A 19,689-nucleotide genomic window follows, 5' to 3' on the forward strand; every position below is an offset into this window, starting at 1 on the left:
TCTCGACATATGACGAAATACAGATTTTGCTATAAAATTAATTCCTTCTATCAGCCTGACTTAAAACTGTTTGTCCTCCTTATTTATCCACTTCAAATCAAGTTTCAACAATTAAAAAAATTTTGTAGTTTGAGAAAAAACAAATTAATCTTAAGCAATCAGTAGGGTAAGAAAGGGTAAGAAAAGGTGCAAATGCCAACCATACATCACTAAAAGGTGGAGCGGAAGTATTCGGCTGCAAGTAGGTGCGAATGCCTGACAATGTATGATCAAAAGAGGGAGCGGAGGTCTTCGGCTGCAAGGTCTGAATGTCCAACCATAATTTGTAAAAACCGGGGAAGAAAAGGCTCGAAAGCCCGACTATACACCATCAAAAGCGGGAGCGGAGGTGTTCGGCTGCAAGTAGGTGTGAATGTTCGACCATAATTTGTAAAAAGCGGGTAAGAAAAGGTTCGAATGCTCGACTATATATTAACCAAAGCAGGAGGAGAGGTCTTCGGATAAGAGTGGGTGAGAATTTACAACCATAATCTATAAAATGCGGTGAAAAAAAAGGTGTGAATACCCCATAGAACACTAAAAGGTAGAGCGGAAGTGTTCGGCTGCAAGAAGGTGTGAATGTCTGACCATAGTTTGTAAAAAGCGGGTAAGAAAAGGTTCGAATGCCCGAACATACACCATCAAAGGAGGGAGCGGAGGTGTTCCGCTGTAAGAAGGTGTGAATGTCCGACCATAGTTGGCAAAAAGCAGGTAAGAAAAGGTTAAAATACCCGATTGTACACAATCAATAGCGGGAGCAGAGTTGTTCCGCTACTAAAAGGTGTGAAAGTCCGACCATGGTTTGTAAAAAGCGGGTAAGAAAAGGTGCGAATGCCCGACAATGTATGATCAAAAGAGGGAGCGGAGGTTTTCGGCTGAAACAAGGTCTGAATGTCCACCCATATTTTGTAAAAATCTGGGAAGAAAAGGCTCGAAAGCCCGACTATACACCATCAACAGCTGGAGCGGAGGTGTTCAGCTGCAAGAAGGTCTGAATGTCCATCAATAATTGATAGAAAACATGGAAGAGAATTTTCGAATATCAAACCGCACATGATCATAAGCGGGAGAGGAGGTGTTCAAATGCAAGAAGGTGTGAATGTCCACCCATAATTACTGCAAAATGGGTAAGAAAAGGTACGAATGCCCAACCATACATGATCCTAACAGGGAGCGAAGGTGTTTGGCTGCGACAAGGTGTGTATGTCCACCCATAATTAATGAAAAGCGGGCAACAAGTAGGTTTGAATACCCATCATCAAAAGCAGGAGTGGATGTGTTCGGCTACAAGAAGGTTTGAATGTCTGACCATAGTTTGTAAAAAGCGGGTAAGAAAAGGTTCGAATGCCCGAACATACACCATCAAAGGAGGGAGCGGAGGTATTCCGCTGTAAGAAGGTGTGAATGTCCAACCTTAATTGGCAAAAAGCAGGTAAGAAAAGGTTAAAATACCCTATTGTACACAATCAATAGCGGGAGCAGAGTTGTTCCGCTACTAAAAGGTGTGAAAGTCCGACCATGAATTGTAAAAAGCGGGTAAGAAAAGGTGCGAATGCCCGACAATGTATGATCAAAAGAGGGAGTGGAGGTTTTCGGCTGAAAGAAGGTCTGAATGTCCATCCATAATTTGTAAAAATCGGAGAAGAAAAGGCTCGAAAGCCCGACTATACACCATCAACAGCTGGAGCGGAGGTGTTCAGCTGCAAGAAGGTCTGAATGTCCATCAATAATTGCTAGAAAACATGGAAGAGAATTTTCGAATATCAAACCGCACATGATCATAAGCGGGAGAGGAGGTGTTAAAATGCAAAAAGGTGTGAATGTCCACCCATAATTACTGCAAAATGGGTAAGAAAAGGTACGAATGCCCAACCATACATCAACAAAAGCAGGAGTGGATGTGTTCGGCTACAAGAAGGTTTTAATGTCCGACCATAGTTTGTAAAAAGCGGGTAAGAAAAGGTTCGAATGCCCGAACATACACCATCAAAAGAGGGAGCGGAGGTGTTCCACTGTAAGAAGGTGTGAATGTTTGACCATAGTTGGTAAAAAGCGGGTAAGAAGAGGTGAAAATACCCGACTGTACACAATAAATAGCGGGAGCGGAGTTGTTCGGCTACTAAAAGGTGTGAAAGTCCGACCCTGGTTTGTAAAAAGCGGGTAAGAGAAGGTGCGAATGCCCGACAATGTATGATCAAAAGAGGGAGCGGAGGTTTTCGGCTGCAAGAAGGTCTGAATGTCCAACAATAATTTTGTAAAAACCGGGGAAGAAAAGGCTCTAAAGCCCGACTATACATCATCAAAAGCGGGAGCGGAGGTGTTTGGCTGCAAGAAGGTCTGAATGTCCATCAATAATTGCTAGAAAACATGAAAGAAAATTTTCGAATATCAAACCACACATCATCATAAGCGGGAGAGGAGGTGTTCAGCTGCAAGAAGGTGTGAATGTCCGACCATAGTTTGTAAAAAATGGGTAAGAAAAGGTGCGAATGCTCAACCATACATCATCAAAAGCAGGAGTGAATGTGTTCGGCTAAAAGAAGGTTTGAATGTCCCACCATAGTTCGTAAAATGCGGGTAAGAAAAGGTTCGAATGCCCGAACAAACACTATCAAAAGAGGGAGCGGAGGTGTTCCGCTGTAAGACGGTGTGAATGTCCAACAATAGTTGGTAAAAAGCGCGTAAGAAAAGGTTAAAATACCCGACTGTACACAATCAATAGCGGGAGCGGAGTTGTTCGGCTACAAGAAGGTGTGAAAGTCCGACCATGGTTTGTAAAAAGCGGGTAAGAAAAGGTTCGAATGCCCGAATATATACCATCAAAAGCGGAAGCGGAGGTGTTTGGCTGCAAGAAGGTGTGAACGTCCGACCAAAGTTTGTAAAAAGCAGTGAAGAAAAGTTTCGAATATCCAACCAAACATAATCAAAAGCGGGAGCAGAGTTGTTCGACTGCAAGTAGGTGTGAATGTCAGATCATAATTTGCAAAAAGCTGATGAGAAAGGGTGAGAATGCCCGACTATACACCATCAAATGCGGAAGCGGAAGTGTTCGGCTGTGAGTAGGTGTGAATGTCAAACCATAATTGCTGAAAAATGTGTTAGAAAAGACTAGAATGCCGGACCATACATCATCAAAAGCGGGAAAAGTGGTGTTCGGCTGCAAGTAGGTGTGAATATCCAGCCATAATTACTCACAAACCGGTAAGAAAAGGTAGTATTGCCATACCATACATTATCAAAACAGGGAGCGGAGGTGGTTCAGCTGCAAGGTGTGAATGTCTGACTAAAGTTTATAAAAAGCGGGTAAGACAAGGTGCGAATGCCTGACAATGTATGATCAAATGAGGGAGCGGAGGTTTTCGGCTGCAAGGTCTGAATGTACAACCATAATTTGTAAAAACCGGGGAAGAAAAGGCTCGAAAGCCCGACTATACACCATCAAAAGCGGGAGCGGAGGTGTTCGGCTGCAAGTAGGTGAGAATGTTCGACCATAATTTGTAAAAAGCGGGTAAGAAAAGGTTTGAATGCTCGACTATATATTAACAAAAGCAGGAGGAGAGGTCTTCGGATAAGAGTGGGTGAGAATTTCCAACCATAATCAATAAAATGCGGTGAAAAAAAAGGTGTGAATACCCCACAGAACACTAAAAGGTGGAGCAGAAGTGTTCGGCTGCAAGAAGGTGTGACTGTTCGACTATATTTGGTGAAAAGCAGGTGAAGCAAGGTCTGAATGCCCAACCTTACATCATCAAAAACGAGATCAGAGGTGTTTGGCTGCAAGAAGGCCATAGTTTGCCAAAAGCGGGTAAGCTGCGAATGACCGACTAAATATCAACAAAAGTGGGGGCGGAGGTCTTCGGATGCAAGTGGGTGTGAATATCCCACCATACAAGTATGGTGGAGAGGAAGCTGTGAATGGCCGACCATAGTAAAAAGCGGGTGAGAAAAGGTGCGAATGTCCAATCATACATGATCAAAACAGGGAGCGGAGGTGTTTGGCTGCGACAAGGTGTGTATGTCCACCCATAATTAATGAAAAGCGGGCAACAAGTAGGTTTGAATACCCATCATCAAAAGCAGGAGTGGATGTGTTCGGCTACAAGAAGGTTTGAATGTCTGACCATAGTTTGTAAAAAGCGGGTAAGAAAAGGTTCGAGTGCCCGAACATACACCATCAAAAGAGGGAGCGGAGGTGTTCCGCTGTAAGACGGTGTGAATGTCCAACAATAGTTGGTAAAAAGCGGGTAAGAAAAGGTTAAAATACCCGACTGTACACAATCAATAGCGGGAGCGGAGTTGTTCGGCTACAAGAAGGTGTGAAAGTCCGACCATGGTTTGTAAAAAGCGGGTAAGAAAAGGTGCGAATGCCCGACAATGTATGATCAAAAGAGGGAGTGGAGGTTTTCGGCTGCAAGAAGGTCTGAATGTCCAACCATAATTTGTAAAAACCGGGGAAGAAAAGGCTCGAAAGCCCGACTATACACCATCAAAAGTGGGAGCGGAGGTGTTCAGCTTCAAGACGGTCTGAATGTCCATCAATAATTGCTAGAAAACATGAAAGAAAATTTTCAAATATCAAACTGCACATGATCATAAGCAGGAGAGGAGGTGTTCAGCTGCAAGAAGGTGTGAATGTCTACCCATAATTACTGAAAAATGGGTAAGAAAAGGTGCGAATGCCTAACCATACATCATCAAAAGAGGGAGCGGAGGTGTTCCGCTGTAAGACGGTGTGAATGTCCGACCATAGATGGTAAAAAGCGGGTAAGAAAAGGTTAAATTACCCGACTGTACACAATCAAAAGAGGGAGCGGAGTTGTTCAGCTAAGAGAAGGTGTGAAAGTCCGACCTTGGTTTGTAAAAAGCGGGTGAGAAAAGGTTCGTATGCCCGAATATACACCATCAAAAGCGGAAGCGGAGGTGTTCGGCTGCAAGATATTGTGAACGTCCGACCAAAGTTTGTAAAAAGCAGTTAAGAAAAGGTTCGAATATCTAACCAAACATAAGAATGAGTCTTTTCCGCTGTAGAATGCCCGACTATAGACCATCAAATGCGGGAGCGGAGGTGTTCGGCTCTGAGTAGGTGTGAATGTCCGACAATAATTGCTGTTGAATGTGTTAGAAAAGGTAAGAATGCTGGACCATACATCATCAAAAGCGGTAGAGGTGGTGTTCGGCTGCAAAAAGGTGTGACCGTTCGACTAAAGTTTGTAAAAAGTGGGTAAGACAAGGTGCGAATGCCTGACAATGTATGATCAAAAGCGAGAGCGGAGGTGTTCAGCTGCAAGAAGGTCTACATGTCCATCAATAATTGCTAGAAAACATGAAAGAAACTTTTCGAAAATCAAACCGCACATGATCATAAGTGGGATAGGAGGTGTTCAGCTGCAAGGTGTGAATGTCCACCCATAATTCCTGAAAAATGGGCAAAAAAAAGGTGTGAATGCCCAACCATACATCATCAAAAGCAGGAGTGGAAGTGTTCGGCTACAAGAAGGTGTGAACGTCCAACCAAAATACCTGAAAAATGGGTAAAAAAAAAGGTGCGAATGCCCAACCATACATCATCAAAAGCAGGAGTGCATGTGTTCGGCTACAAGAAGGTGTGAACGTCCAACCAAAGTTTGTAAAAAGCAGTTAAGAAAAGGTTCGAATATCCAACCAAACATAATCAAGAGCGGGAGCAGAGCTGTTCGACTGCAAGTAGGTGTGAATGTCAGATCATAATTTGCAAAAAGCTGATGAGAAAGGGTGAGAATGCCCGACTATACATCATCAAATGCGGGAGCGGAGTTGTTCGGCTGTGAGTAGGTGTGAATCTCCGACCATAATTGCTGAAAAATGTGTTAGAAAAGGTAAAAATGCCGGTCCATACATCATCAAAAGCGAGAGAGGTTGTGTTCGGCTGCAAGTAGGTGTGAATGTCCAGCCATAAATACTCACAAACGGGTAAGAAAAGGTAGTATTGCCAGACCATATATGATCAAAACAGGGAGCGGAGGTGGTTCAGCTGCAAGAAGGTTTGAATGTCAAACTAAAGTTCAAATATATTAACAAAAGCGGGAGGAGAGGTCTTCGGATGAAAGTGGTTGAAAATTTCCAACCATAATGTATAAAATGCGGTGAAAAAAAAGGTGTGATAGAACACTAAAAGGTGGAGCAGAAGTGTTCGGCTGCAAGAAGGTGTGAATGTCCGACTATATTTGGTGAAAAGCAGGTGAAGCAAGGTCTGAATGCCCAACCTTACATCATCAAAAGCGAGATCAGAGTTGTTTGGCTGCAAGAAGGCGATAGTTTGCCAAAAGCGGGTAAGGTGCGAATGTCCGACTAAATATCAACAAAAGTGGGGGCGGAGGTTTTCGGATGCAAGTGGGTGTGAATGTCCGACTATATTTGGTGAAAAGCAGGTGAAGCAAGGTCTGAATGCCCAACCTTAAATCATCAAAAGCGAGATCAGAGGTGTTGGGCTGCAAGAAGGCCATAGTTTGCCAAAAGCGGGTAAGGTGCGAATGACCGACTAAATATCAACAAAAGTGGGGGTGGAGGTCTTCGGATGCAGGTGGGTGTGAATATCCCACCATACAAGTATGGTGGAGAGGAAGCTGTGAATGGCCGACCATAGTAAAAGGCGGGTGAGAGAAGGTGCGAATGTCAAACCATACATAATCAAAACAGGGAGCGGAGGTGTTCTGCTGTAAGAAGGTGTGAATGTCCAACCATAGTTGGTAAAAAGCGGGTAAGAAAAGGTTAAAATACCCGACTGTACACAATCAATAGCGGGAGCGGAGTTGTTCGGCTACTAAAAGGTGTGAAAGTCCGACCATGGTTTGTAAAAAGCGGGTAAGAAAAGGTGCGAATGCCCGACAATGTATGATCAAAAGAGGGAGTGGAGGTTTTCGGCTGCAAGAAGGTCTGAATGTCCAACCATAATTTGTAAAAACCGGGGAAGAAAAGGCTCGAAAGCCCGACTATACACCATCAAAAGTGGGAGCGGAGGTGTTCAGCTGCAAGACGGTCTGAATGTCCATCAATAATTGCTAGAAAACATGAAAGAAAATTTTCGAATATCAAACTGCACATGATCATAAGCGGGAGAGGAGGTGTTCACCTGCAAGAAGGTGTGAATGTCTACCCATAATTACTGAAAAATGGGTAAGAAAAGGTGCGAATGCCTAACCATACATCATCAAAAGAGGGAGCGGAGGTGTTCCGTTGTAAGACGGTGTGAATGTCCGACCATAGATGGTAAAAAGCGGGTAAGAAAAGGTTAAATTACCCGACTGTACACAATCAAATGAGGGAGCGGAGTTGTTCAGCTAAGAGAAGGTGTGAAAGTCCGACCTTGGTTTGTAAAAAGCGGGTAAGAAAAGGTTCGTATGCCCGAATATACACCATCAAAAGCGGAAGCGGAGGTGTTCGGCTGCAAGATATTGTGAACGTCCGACCAAAGTTTGTAAAAAGCAGTTAAGAAAAGGTTCGAATATCTAACCAAACATAATCAAAAGCGGGAGCAGAGCTGTTCGACTGCAAGTAGGTGTGAATGTCAGATCATAATTTGCAAAAAGCTGATGAGAAAGGGTGAGAATGCCCGACTATACACCATCAAATGCGGTAGCGGAGTTGTTCGGCTGTGAGTAGGTGTGAATCTCCAACCATAATTGCTGAAAAATGTGTTAGAAAAGGTAAAAATGCCGGTCCATACATAATCAAAATCGGGAGAGGTGGTGTTCAGCTGCAAGAAGGTCTACATGTCCATCAATAATTGCTAGAAAACATGAAAGAAAATTTTCCAAAATCAAACCACACATGATCATAAGTGGGAGAGGAGGTGTTCAGCTGCAAGAAGGTGTGAATGTCCACCCATAATACCTGAAAAATGGGTAAAAAAAAAGGTGCGAATGCCCAACCATACATCATAAAAAGCAGGAGTGCATGTGTTCGGCTACAAGAAGGTGTGAACGTCCAACCAAAGTTTGTAAAAAGCAGTTAAGAAAAGGTTCGAATATCCAACCATACATAATCAAAAGCGGGAGCAGAGCTGTTCAACTGCAAGTAGGTGTGAATGTCAGATCATAATTTGCAAAAAGCTGATGAGAAAGGGTGAGAATGCCCGACTATACACCATCAAATGCGGGAGCGGAGTTGTTCGGCTGTGAGTAGGTGTGAATCTCCGACCATAATTGCTGAAAAATGTGTTAGAAAAGGTAAGAATGCCGGTCCATACATCATCAAAAGCGAGAGAGGTTGTGTTCGGCTGCAAGTAGGTGTGAATGTCCAGCCATAATTACTCACAAACGGGTAAGAAAAGGTAGTATTGCCTGACCATATATGATCAAAACAGGGAGCGGAGGTGGTTCAGCTGCAAGAAGGTTTGAATGTCCGACTAAAGTTCAAATATATTAACAAAAGCGGGAGGAGAGGTCTTCGGATGAGAGTGATTGAAAATTTCCAACCATAATGTATAAAATGCGGTGAAAAAAAGGTGTGATAGAACACTAAAAGGTGGAGCGGAAGTGTTCGGCTGCACGAAGGTGTGAATGTCCGACTATATTTGGTGAAAAGCAGGTGAAGCAAGGTCTGAATGCCCAACCTTACATCATCAAAAGCGAGATCAGAGGTGTTTGGCTGCAAGAAGGCCATAGTTTGACAAAAGCGGGTAAGGTGCGAATGTCCGACTAAATATCAACAAAATTTGGGGCGGAGGTCTTCGGATGCAAGTGGGTGTGAATGTCCGACTATATTTGGTGAAAAGCAGGTGAAGCAAGGTCTGAATGCCCAACCTTACATAATCAAAAGCGAGATAAGAGGTGTTGGGCTGCAAGAAGGCCATAGTTTGCCAAAAGCGGGTAAGGTGCGAATGACCGACTAAATATCAACAAAAGTGGGGGCGGAGGTCTTCGGATGCAGGTGGGTGTGAATATCCCACCATACAAGTATGGTGGAGAGGAAGCTGTGAATGGCCGACCATAGTAAAAGGCGGGTGAGAGAAGATGCGAATGTCAAACCATACATAATCAAAACAGGGAGCGGAGGTGTTCTGCTGTAAGAAGGTGTGAATGTCCAACCATAGTTGGTAAAAAGCGGGTAAGAAAAGGTTAAAATACCCGACTGTACACAATCAATAGCGGTAGCGGAGTTGTTCGGCTACTAAAAGTTGTGAAAGTCCGACCATGGTTTGTAAAAAGCGGGTAAGAAAAGGTGCGAATGCCCGACAATGTATGATCAAAAAGTGGGAGCGGAGGTGTTCAGCTGCAAGACGGTCTGAATGTCCATCAATAATTGCTAGAAAACATGAAAGAAAATTTTCGAATATCAAACTGCACATGATCATAAGCGGGAGAGGAGGTGTTCAGCTGCAAGAAGGTGTGAATGTCTACACATAATTACTGAAAAATGGGTAAGAAAAGGTGCGAATGCCTAACCATACATCATCAAAAGAGGGAGTGGAGGTGTTCCGCTGTAAGACGGTGTGAATGTCCGACCATAGATGGTAAAAATCGGGTAAGAAAAGGTTAAATTACCCGACTGTACACAATCAAAAGAGGGAGCGGAGTTGTTCTGCTAAGAGAAGGTGTGAAAGTCCGACCTTGGTTTGTAAAAAGCGGGTAAGAAAAGGTTCTTATGCCCGAATATACACCATCAAAAGCGGAAGCGGAGGTGTTCGGCTGCAAGATATTGTGAACGTCCGACCAAAGTTTGTAAAAAGCAGTTAAGATAAGGTTCGAATATCTAACCAAACATAATCAAAAGCGGGAGCAGAGCTGTTCAACTGGAAGTAGGTGTGAATGTCAGATCATAATTTGCAAAAAGCTGATGAGAAAGGGTGAGAATGCCCGACTATACACCATCAAATGCGGTAGCGGAGTTATTCGGCTGTGAGTAGGTGTGAATCTCCAACCATAATTGCTGAAAAATGTGTTAGAAAAGGTAAAAATGCCGGTCCATACATCATCAAAATCGGGAGAGGTGGTGTTCAGCTGCAAGAAGGTCTAAATGTCCATCAATAATTGCTAGAAAACATGAAAGAAAATTTTCGAAAATCAAACCACACATGATCATAAGTGGGAGAGGAGGTGTTCAGCTGCAAGAAGGTGTGAATGTCCACCCATAATACCTGAAAAATGGGTAAAAAAAAGGTGCGAATGCCCAACTATACACCATCAAAAGCGGAAGCGGAAGTGTTCGGCTGCAAGACGGTGTGAACGTCCGACCAAAGTTTGTAAAAGCATTAAGAAAATGTTCGAATATCTAACCAAACATAATCAAAAGCGGGAGCAGAGCTGTTCGACTGCAAGTAGGTGTGAATATCAGATCATAATTTGCAAAAAGCTGATGACAAAGGGTGAGAATGCCCGACTATACACTATCAAATGTGGGAGCGGAGGTGTTCGTCTGTGAGTAGGTGTGAATGTCCGACCATAATTGCTGAAAAATGTGTTAGAAAAGGTAAGAATGCCGGACCATATATCATCAAAAGCGGGAGAGGTTGTGTTCGGCTGCAAGAAGGTGTGAATGTCCAGCCATAATTACTCACAAACGGGTAAGAAAAGGTACTATTGCCAGACCATGTATGATCAAAACAGGGAGCGGAGGTGGTTCAGCTGCAAGAAGGTTTGAATGTCCGACTAAAGTTTGTAAAAAGCGCGTAAGACAAGGTGTGAATGCCCGACAATGTATGATCAAAAGAGGAGTGGAGGTTTTCGGCTGCAAGAAGGTCTGAATGTCCACCCATAATTACTGAAAAATGGGTAAGAAAAGGTGCGAAAGCCCAACCGCACATGATCATAAGTGGATGAGAAGGTGTTCGACTGCAAGTAGGTGTGAATGTAAGATCATAATTTGTAAAAAGCGGGTAAGAAAAGGTAAGAATGCCCAACCATAAATTATCAAAAGCGGCAGCAGAGTTTCGGCTGGTATTTATCAATGTCTAGATAGATTTCAACAAAAAACAACGTTGTACTTTGCAGTAAAAGAAAGTGCAAATCAAAAGTTTTAGGAATCCGAGAATAAGCTTATTTTCATGAGTTCTGCACGATTTCGGGTTTTATGTATAAAATGAATTTCTTTACGCAAACTAAGTTAACACTGCTTTGTCCTTCATATGTACCCATTTCTACATATATTTCAAGCATAAACTTCCTCATATTACCCTGAATGAGAAAGAGCCACACTTGTGATTAAGCCATACCTCCCTTTTGAGGAGTTCTGCATGATTTGGGATTTTATCTATAAAATTAATTCCTTCACTCAAACTATGTTAAAACGGCTTTTACCTTCATATTTATCAATGTCTCGATAGATTTAAACAAAAAAACAACGTTGTACTTTGCAATAAAAGAAAGAGCAAATCAAAAGTTTTAGGAATCCGAGAATAAGCTTATTTTCATGAGTTCTGCACGATTTCGGATTTTATGTATAAAATGAATTCATTCACTCAAACCAAGTTAAAACTGCTTTTTCCTTCATATTTATCAATGTCTAGATCGACTTCAACAAAGAACAACATTGTATTTTGCAGTAGAAGAAAGAGCAAAACTGAAGGATCAGGAATCCGAGAATAAGCTTCTTTTCATACGTTCTGCATGATTTGGGATTTTATGTATAAAATGAATTCCTTCACTCAAACTAAGTTAACACTGCTTTGTCCTTCATATGTACCCATTTCTACATATATCTCAAGCATAAACTTCCTCATACTACCCTGAATGAGAAAGAGCCACACTTGTGATTAAGCCATACGCCCCTTTTGAGGAGTTCTGCATGATTTGGGATTTTATCTATAAAATCAATTCCTTCACTCAAACTATGTTAAAACGGCTTTTACCTTCATATTTATCAATGTCTCGATAGATTTAAACAAAAAAACAACGTTGTACTTTGCAGTAAAAGAAAGAGCCAATCAAAAGTTTTAGGAATCCGAGAATAAGCTTATTTTCATGAGTTCTGCACGATTTCGGATTTTATGTATAAAATTAATTCATTCACTAAAAACCAAGTTAAAACTGCTTTTTCCTTCATATTTATCAATGTCTAGATTGACTTCAACAAAGAACAACATTGTATTTTGCAGTAGAAGAAAGAGCAACACTGAAGGATCGGGAATTCGAGAATAAGCTTATTTTCTTATGGGCAAGTGGGAACTGCTTTGTCCTTCATATTTATCAATGTGTAGATGGATTTCAACTTCTTCTACTGCAAAGTCCAATGTTTTTCTTTGTTGAAGTCGATGTAGACATTGATGAATATGGAAGGACAAAGCAGTTTTAACTTGGTTTGAGCAAAGCAATTCATTTTATAGCAAAATCCGAAATCGTGCAGAACTCATGAAAGCAGGCTTATACTCGGATTCCTGAAACTTTAGATTTGCTCTTTCTTTTACTGCAAAGTACAACGTTATTTTCTTGTTTAAATATTTCTAGACATGGTAAATATGAAGGACAAATCAGTTTTAACATAGTTTGAGTGAAGTAATGCATTTTATAAGCAAAATCCCAAATCATGCAGAACTCACGAAATGCTTTTTCTCGCTTTTCACTGCTTTTTACAAACTTTGGTCGGACGTTCACACCTTCTTGCATCCGAACACCTCCGCTTCCGCTTTTGATGATGTATATTCGGGCATTCGAACCTTTTTTTACCCGCTTTTTACAAACCATTGTCGGACTTTCACACATTCTTGCAGCCGGACACCATCTCTCCCGCTTTTGATGATGTATGGTCCAGTATTCTTACCTTTTCTAACACATTTTTCAGCAATTATGGTCGGACATTCACACCTATTCACAGCTGGACACCTCCGCTCCCGCTTTTGATGATGTATAGTCGGGCTTTCGAGCCTTTTCTTACCCGGTTTTTACAAATTATGGTTGGACATTCAGACCTTGCAGCCGAACACCTCCGCTCTCTCTTTTGATCATACATTGTTGGGCATTCGCACCTTGTCTTACCCGCTTTTTACAAACTATAGTCAGACATTCACACCTTGCAGCTGAACCTCCAATCCCTGTTTTGATCATGTATGGTCTGGCAATACTACCTTTTCTTCCCCCGTTTGTGAGTAATTATGGCTGGACATTCACACCTACTTGCAGTCGAACAGCTCTGCTCCCGCTTTTGATTATGTTTGGTTGGATATTCGAACCTTTTCTTAACTGCTTTTTCCAAACCATGGTCGGACTTTCACACCTTCTTGTAGCCGAACAACTCCGCTCCCGCTATTGATTGTGTACAGTCGGGTATTTTAACCTTTTCTTACCCGCTTTTTACCAACTATGGTCGGACATTCACACCTTCGTACAGCGGAACACCTCCGCTCCCGCTTTTTATGGTGTATAGTCGGGCATTCAAACCTTTTCTTACCCGCTATTTACAAACTATGGTAGGACATTCAAACCTTCGTGTATCCGAAAACCTCCGCTCTCTCTTTTGATCATACATTGTCGGACATTCGCACCTTTTCTTACCCGCTTTTTACAAACCATGGTCAGACTGTCACACCTTCTTGTAGCCGAACACATCCGCTCCCGCTATTGATTGTGTACAGTCGGGTATTTTAACCTTTTCTTACCCGCTTTTTACCAAGTATGGTCGGACATTCACACCTTCGTACAGCGGAACACCTCCGCTCCCTCTTTTGATGGTGTATGTTCGGGCATTCAAACCTTTTCTTACCCGCTTTTTCCAAACTATGGTCGGCTATTCACAGCTTCCTCTCCACCATACTTGTATGGTGGGATATTCACACCCACTTGCATCCGAAAACCTCCGCCCCAAATTTTGTTGATATTTAGTCGGACATTCGCACCTTACCCGCTTTTGGCAAACTATGGCCTTCTTGCAGCCAAACAACTCTGATCTTGCTTTTGATGATGTAAGGTTGGGCTTTCAGACCTTGCTTCACCTGCTTTTCACCAAATATAGTCGGAAATTCACACCTTCTTGCAGCCGAACACTTCCGCTCCACCTTTTAGTGTTCTATCACACCTTTTTTTTGACCGCATTTTATACATTATGGTTGGAAATTTTCAACCACTTTCATCCGAAGACCTCTCCTCCCGCTTTTGTTAATATATTTGAACTTTAGTTTGACATTCAAACCTTCTTGCAGCTGAACCACCTCCGCTCCCTGTTTTGATCATATATGGTCTGGCAATACTACCTTTTCTTACCCGTTTGTGAGTAATTATGGCTGGACATTCACACCTACTTGCAGCCGAACACAACCTCTCTCGCTTTTGATGATGTATGGACCGGCATTTTTACCTTTTCTAACACATTTTTCAGCAATTATGGTCGGAGATTCACACCTACTCACAGCCGAACAACTCCGCTCCCGCATTTGATGGTGTATAGTCGGGCATTCTCACCCTTTCTCATCAGCTTTTTGCAAATTATGATCTGACATTCACACCTACTTGCAGTCGAACAGCTCTGCTCCCGCTTTTGATTATGTTTGGCTGGATATTCGAACCTTTTCTTAACTTCTTTTTACATATTTTGGTTGGACGTTCACACCTTCTTGTAGCTGAACACTTCCACTCCTGCTTTTGATGATGTATGGTTGGGCATTCACACCTTTTTTTTTGCCCATTTTTCAGGAATTATGGGTGGACATTCACACCTTGCAGCTGATCACCTCCTATCCCACTTATGATCATGTGCGGTTTGATTTTCGAAAAGTTTCTTTCATGTTTTCTAGCAATTATTGATGGACATGTAGACCTTCTTGCAATGAACACCTCCGCTCCCGCTTTTGATCATACATTGTCAGGCATTCGCACCTTGTCTTACCCACTTTTTACAAACTTTAGTCGAACAGTCACACCTTCTTGCAGCCGAACACTTCTGCTCCACCTTTTAGTGTTCTATGGGGTATTCACACCTTTTTTTTCACCGCATTTTATTGATTATGGTTGGAAATTGTCACCCACTCTTATCCGAAGACCTCTCCTCCTGCTTTTGTTAATATATAGTCGGGCATTCGAACCTTTTCTTACCCGCTTTTTACAAATTATGGTCGAACATTCACACCTACTTGCAGCCGAACACCTCCGCTCCCGCTTTTGATGGTGTATAGTCGGACTTTCGAGCCTTTTCTTCCCCAGTTTTTACAAATTATGGTTGTACATTCAGACCTTGCAGCCGAAAACCTCCGCTCCCTCATTTGATCATACATTGTCAGGCATTCGCACCTTGTCTTACCCGCTTTTTATAAACTTTAGTCAGACATTCACACCTTGCAGCTGAACCACCTCCGCTCCCTGTTTTGATAATGTATGGTCTGGCAATACTACCTTTTCTTACCGGTTTGTGAGTAATTATGGCTGGACATTCACACCTACTTGCAGCCGAACACCACTTTTCCCGCTTTTGATGATGTATGGTCCGGCATTCTAGTCTTTTCTAACACATTTTTCAGCAATTATGGTTTGACATTCACACCTACTCACAGCCGAACACTTCCGCTCCCGCATTTGATGGTGTATAGTCGGGCATTCTCACCCTTTCTCATCAGCTTTTTGCAAATTATGATCTGACATTCACACCTACTTGCAGTCAAACAGCTCTGCTCCCGCTTTTGATTATGTTTGGTTGGATATTCGAAACTTTTCTTCACTGCTTTTTACAAACTTTGGTCGGACGTTCACACCATCTTGCAGCCGAACACCTCCGCTTCCGCTTTTGATGGTAAATATTCGGGCATTCGAACCTTTTGTTACCCGCTTTTTACAAACCATGGTCGGACTTTCACACCTTCTTGTAGCCGAACAACTCCGCTCCCGCTATTGATTGTGTACAGTCGGGTATTTTAACCTTTTCTTACCCGCTTTTTACCAACTATTGTTGGACATTCACACCGTCTTACAGCGGAACACCTCCGCTCCCTCTTTTGATGGTGTATGTTCGGGTATTCGAACCTTTTCTTACCCGCATTTTACGAACTATGGTCGGACATTCAAACCTTCTTTTAGCCGAACACATCCACTCCTGCTGTTGATGATGTATGGTTGAGCATTCGCACCTTTTCTTACCCATTTTTTACAAACTATGGTCGGACATTCACACCTTCTTGCAGCTGAACACCTCCTCTCCCGCTTATGATGATGTGTGGTTTGATATTCGAAAATTTTCTTTCATGTTTTCTAGCAATTATTGATGGACATTCAGACCTTCTTGCAGCTGAACACCTCCGCTCCCGCTTTTGATGATGTATAGTCGGGCTTTCGAGCCTTTTCTTCCCCGGTTTTTACAAAATTATTGTTGGACATTCAGACCTTCTTGCAGCCGAAAACCTCCGCTCCCTCTTTTGATCATACATTGTCGGGCATTCGCACCTTTTCTTACCCGCTTTTTACAAACCATGGTCGGACTTTCACACCTTTTAGTAGCGGAACAACTCTGCTCCCGCTATTGATTGTGTACAATCGGGTATTTTAACCTTTTCTTACCTGCTTTTTGCCAACTATGGTCGGACATTCACACCTTCTTACAGCGGAACACCTCCGCTCCCTCCTTTGATGGTGTATGTTCGGGCATTCAAACCTTTTCTTACCCGCTTTTTACAAACTATGGTCAGACATTCACACCTTCTTGCAGCCGAACACTTCCGCTCTACCTTTTAGTGTTCTATGGGGTATTCACACCTTTTTTTTCACCGCATTTTATAGATTATGGTTGGAAATTCTCACCCACTCTTATCCGAAGACCTCTCCTCCTGCTTTGGTTAATATATAGTCGGGCATTCGAACCTTTTCTTACCCGCTTTTTACAAATTATGGTCGAACATTCACACCTACTTGCAGCCGAACACCTCCGCTCCCGCTTTTGATGGTGTATAGTCGGGCATTCAAACCTTTTCTTCCCCGGTTTTTACAAATTATGGTTGGACATTCAGACCTTGCAGCCGAAAACCTCCGCTCCCTCTTTTGATCATACATTGTCAGGCATTCGCACCTACTTGCAGCCGAATACTTCCGCTCCACCTTTTAGTGATGTATGGTTGGCATTTGCACCTTTTCTTACCCTTTCTTACCCTACTGATTGCTTAAGATTAAGTTGTTTTTTTCTCAAACTACAACATTTTTTTATTTGTTGAAACTTGATTTGAAGTGGATAAATAAGGAGGACAAACAGTTTTAAGTCAGGCTGATAGAAGGAATTAATTTTATAGCAAAATCTGTATTTCGTCATATGTCGAGAGATGCTTATTGCTGAAGAAGTACAAAGTACAACGTTGTTTATCGTTGAAACTTGATTAGACATGAATAAATATGAAGGACAAAGCAGTCTTAACTTGGTTAGAGTTAAGGAATTCGTTTTATAGGAGAATCCGAATTCGTGCATAACTCGTAAAATAGAGCTTATTTTCGGATTCCTGAAGAATGAGTCTGGTTCTTTCTCATAATACAAAGTTTGTTGTTTATTGTTGAAACTTCATCAGAAGTGAAGAAATAAATGAATGCCTATCAACAAATGTGGGATCTAAACTCTAGTGCTTCCTCTAAAATAATTTCCTTTCTCAATTCAGAAATGTGTGTGTGTAAGTCACAACACCCGTGACACCAAAACGGCTTTCTTTTCTCTCTTTTCTCTACACTCTGCTCTGGGAGCGAGCCGAGTGTGGGCTAACCGGGAGAATTGCTTGAAAGAAACGCGACACCGAATGAGTGGTCAGAACAAAGCCTCAATACGGTGTTCCCGTGGTGTTTGTGGCTGCCTTGTCTTTTGCACAGAGTAAAAGACAAGGCAGCCATCGAATAGGGCCCGATTGTTCCTACTTGGTCAGCCGAGGAGCAAGGGGGGGGAGCAAGCGTCTCAACCAAGCAAATCTCACCAAGTAGGAACAATCGGGCCCTATTCGATGGCTGCAACACCTGAAAGAGATATTGATGCGAGACCCGATCAAAAGCTTTTTCAAAGTCTAAATTTAAGATGACAAGCCGGGTGTTTCTGTCTCTAGCGTAATCAATGATGTCTCGAATCAGTACGAGGCTGTCGGTGAGTTGTCTCTCTGAGATGGCACAAGCCTGGTCTGGGTGAATTGCCTCCTCTAAAACAGAGGACATCCGTGTCGTTAAAACCTTGCTAAAAAGTTTACAGTCAAAGTTTAAAAGTGTGATGGGCCTCCAATTCTTTAGGTCAGTCTTATCATTTTTATCAGAAGTGAAGAAATAAATGAATACCTATCAACAAATGTGGGATCTAAACTCTAGTGCTTCCTCTAAAATAATTTCCTTTCTCAATTTAGAAATGTTTGTGTGTAAGTCACAACACCCGTGACACCAAAACGGCTTTCTTTTCTCTACACTCTGCACTATGAGCACACACACCAAATCAGAAAGGCTTTTTTCTCTCTTTTCTACATTATGGACTGTGGGGACACAAAACCGCTCTCTCTCTTTTTTTTTTTTATCGTGTGCCAGGGCGTTGTCTCATGTATTAGATTATGCTTAAGATACGAATGGGTTTATCAGTCACATCAGAATCCATACATACTGATCCTCCCGTAATAAAATGGTCGGATCTTATCAAACACGGCTCTGGGAGCGAGCCGAGTGCGGGCTAACCGGGAGAATTGCTTGAAAGAAACTTAACACCGAATGAGCGGTCAGAACAAAGCCTCAATACGGTTTTCCCGTGGTGTTTTTGTTGCTGCCTTGTCTTTTGCACAGAGTAAAAGACAAGGCAGCCATCGAATAGGGCCCGATTGTTCCTACTTGGTCAGCCGAGGAGCAAGGGGGGGGGGGGGGGGGGGAGCAAGCGTCTCAACCAAGCAAAGCTCACCATGGGGAAGGTGGCTATGCCAACTAGCCTGATGCCCTGCTCCCGCAGTGACGGATACTCGTACTCTGGTTTCTCTTCATAACGTACAAGTCTTTCGCCTTTTACTAAAGACTTCTGTGGAGAGCAGCACTAATGAGTTGTTTCTATTTTTGGCAGGCTTTACTTTTGCGGGTGAAGCCCTTTCTGTCTGTGCAAAAGAAATCTTGTGCAGAGTGACTTCTCTGAGTAGAGTCGCCTTACTTGTTGCGACTGTGCCGATGTTCGAAGCTGGAGTGCAAAGTTGTTGCTTGAATGGTGCTTGCTGGAGCGTGCGGGAGTGCAAAGTTATACCATTTAAAAGGGCTGAAGAGTGCTCAGTGCAGCAGGTGGGCGGAGGTGCAAAGTGACACTCTGGCCACCTATGGCCATAAAAAGAACAGGGGTGTTAGCGGACAAGTGCGCATTGTGCCAGGAAGGGCCCTCGGACGTGAACCAGTGGACAGTTGTCGCTTCTCGGCCTTTTGGCTAAGATCAAGTGTAGTATCTGTTCTTATCAGTTTAATATCTGATATGTCCTCTATACGAGGACTACATATTAAATGGATTTTAAGCAATAGGAGTTGAAAAAGTAGCTTGCTCCGTTCACTCCAAGCATTGACCCCGTACTGCAGTGCCGCTGGGAACGGTGCGCTCTTCTCTACTCTTGTGAAAAAGCAAACAGCGGTGCAGGATGCAAGTTTCAGGGAGCCCAAGATGAAACTTTCTTTTAGTCTGCTGAGAAAAGAGAGTGAATGCGAAGTAGACTTTAACACGGCTCTGGGAGCGAGCCGAGTGCGGGCTAACCGGGAGAATTGCTTGAAAGAAACGGCATACCAAATGAGCGGTCAG

The 19,689-nt window shown here is 42.8% G+C and overlaps 2 non-coding genes across 2 annotated transcripts; both read left to right on the plus strand.

The window, feature by feature from the left end:
• Window positions 1-18,882: 18,882 nt before the first annotated feature.
• Window positions 18,883-18,996, plus strand: LOC140276288 (U5 spliceosomal RNA). Its single transcript, XR_011908895.1, has one exon. It is a non-coding gene; the product is annotated as a U5 spliceosomal RNA (small nuclear RNA).
• A 310-nt stretch (window positions 18,997-19,306) lies between these two features.
• LOC140275932 (U2 spliceosomal RNA) lies at window positions 19,307-19,497 on the plus strand. Its single transcript, XR_011908632.1, has one exon. It is a non-coding gene; the product is annotated as a U2 spliceosomal RNA (small nuclear RNA).
• The last annotated feature ends 192 nt before the right edge of the window (window positions 19,498-19,689 follow it).

Source organism: Leuresthes tenuis, unplaced genomic scaffold (assembly GCF_036924035.1).
Source record: "Leuresthes tenuis unplaced genomic scaffold, fLeuTen1.0.hap1 SCAF_18, whole genome shotgun sequence".
In the NCBI taxonomy this organism is placed as follows: domain Eukaryota; kingdom Metazoa; phylum Chordata; class Actinopteri; order Atheriniformes; family Atherinopsidae; genus Leuresthes; species Leuresthes tenuis.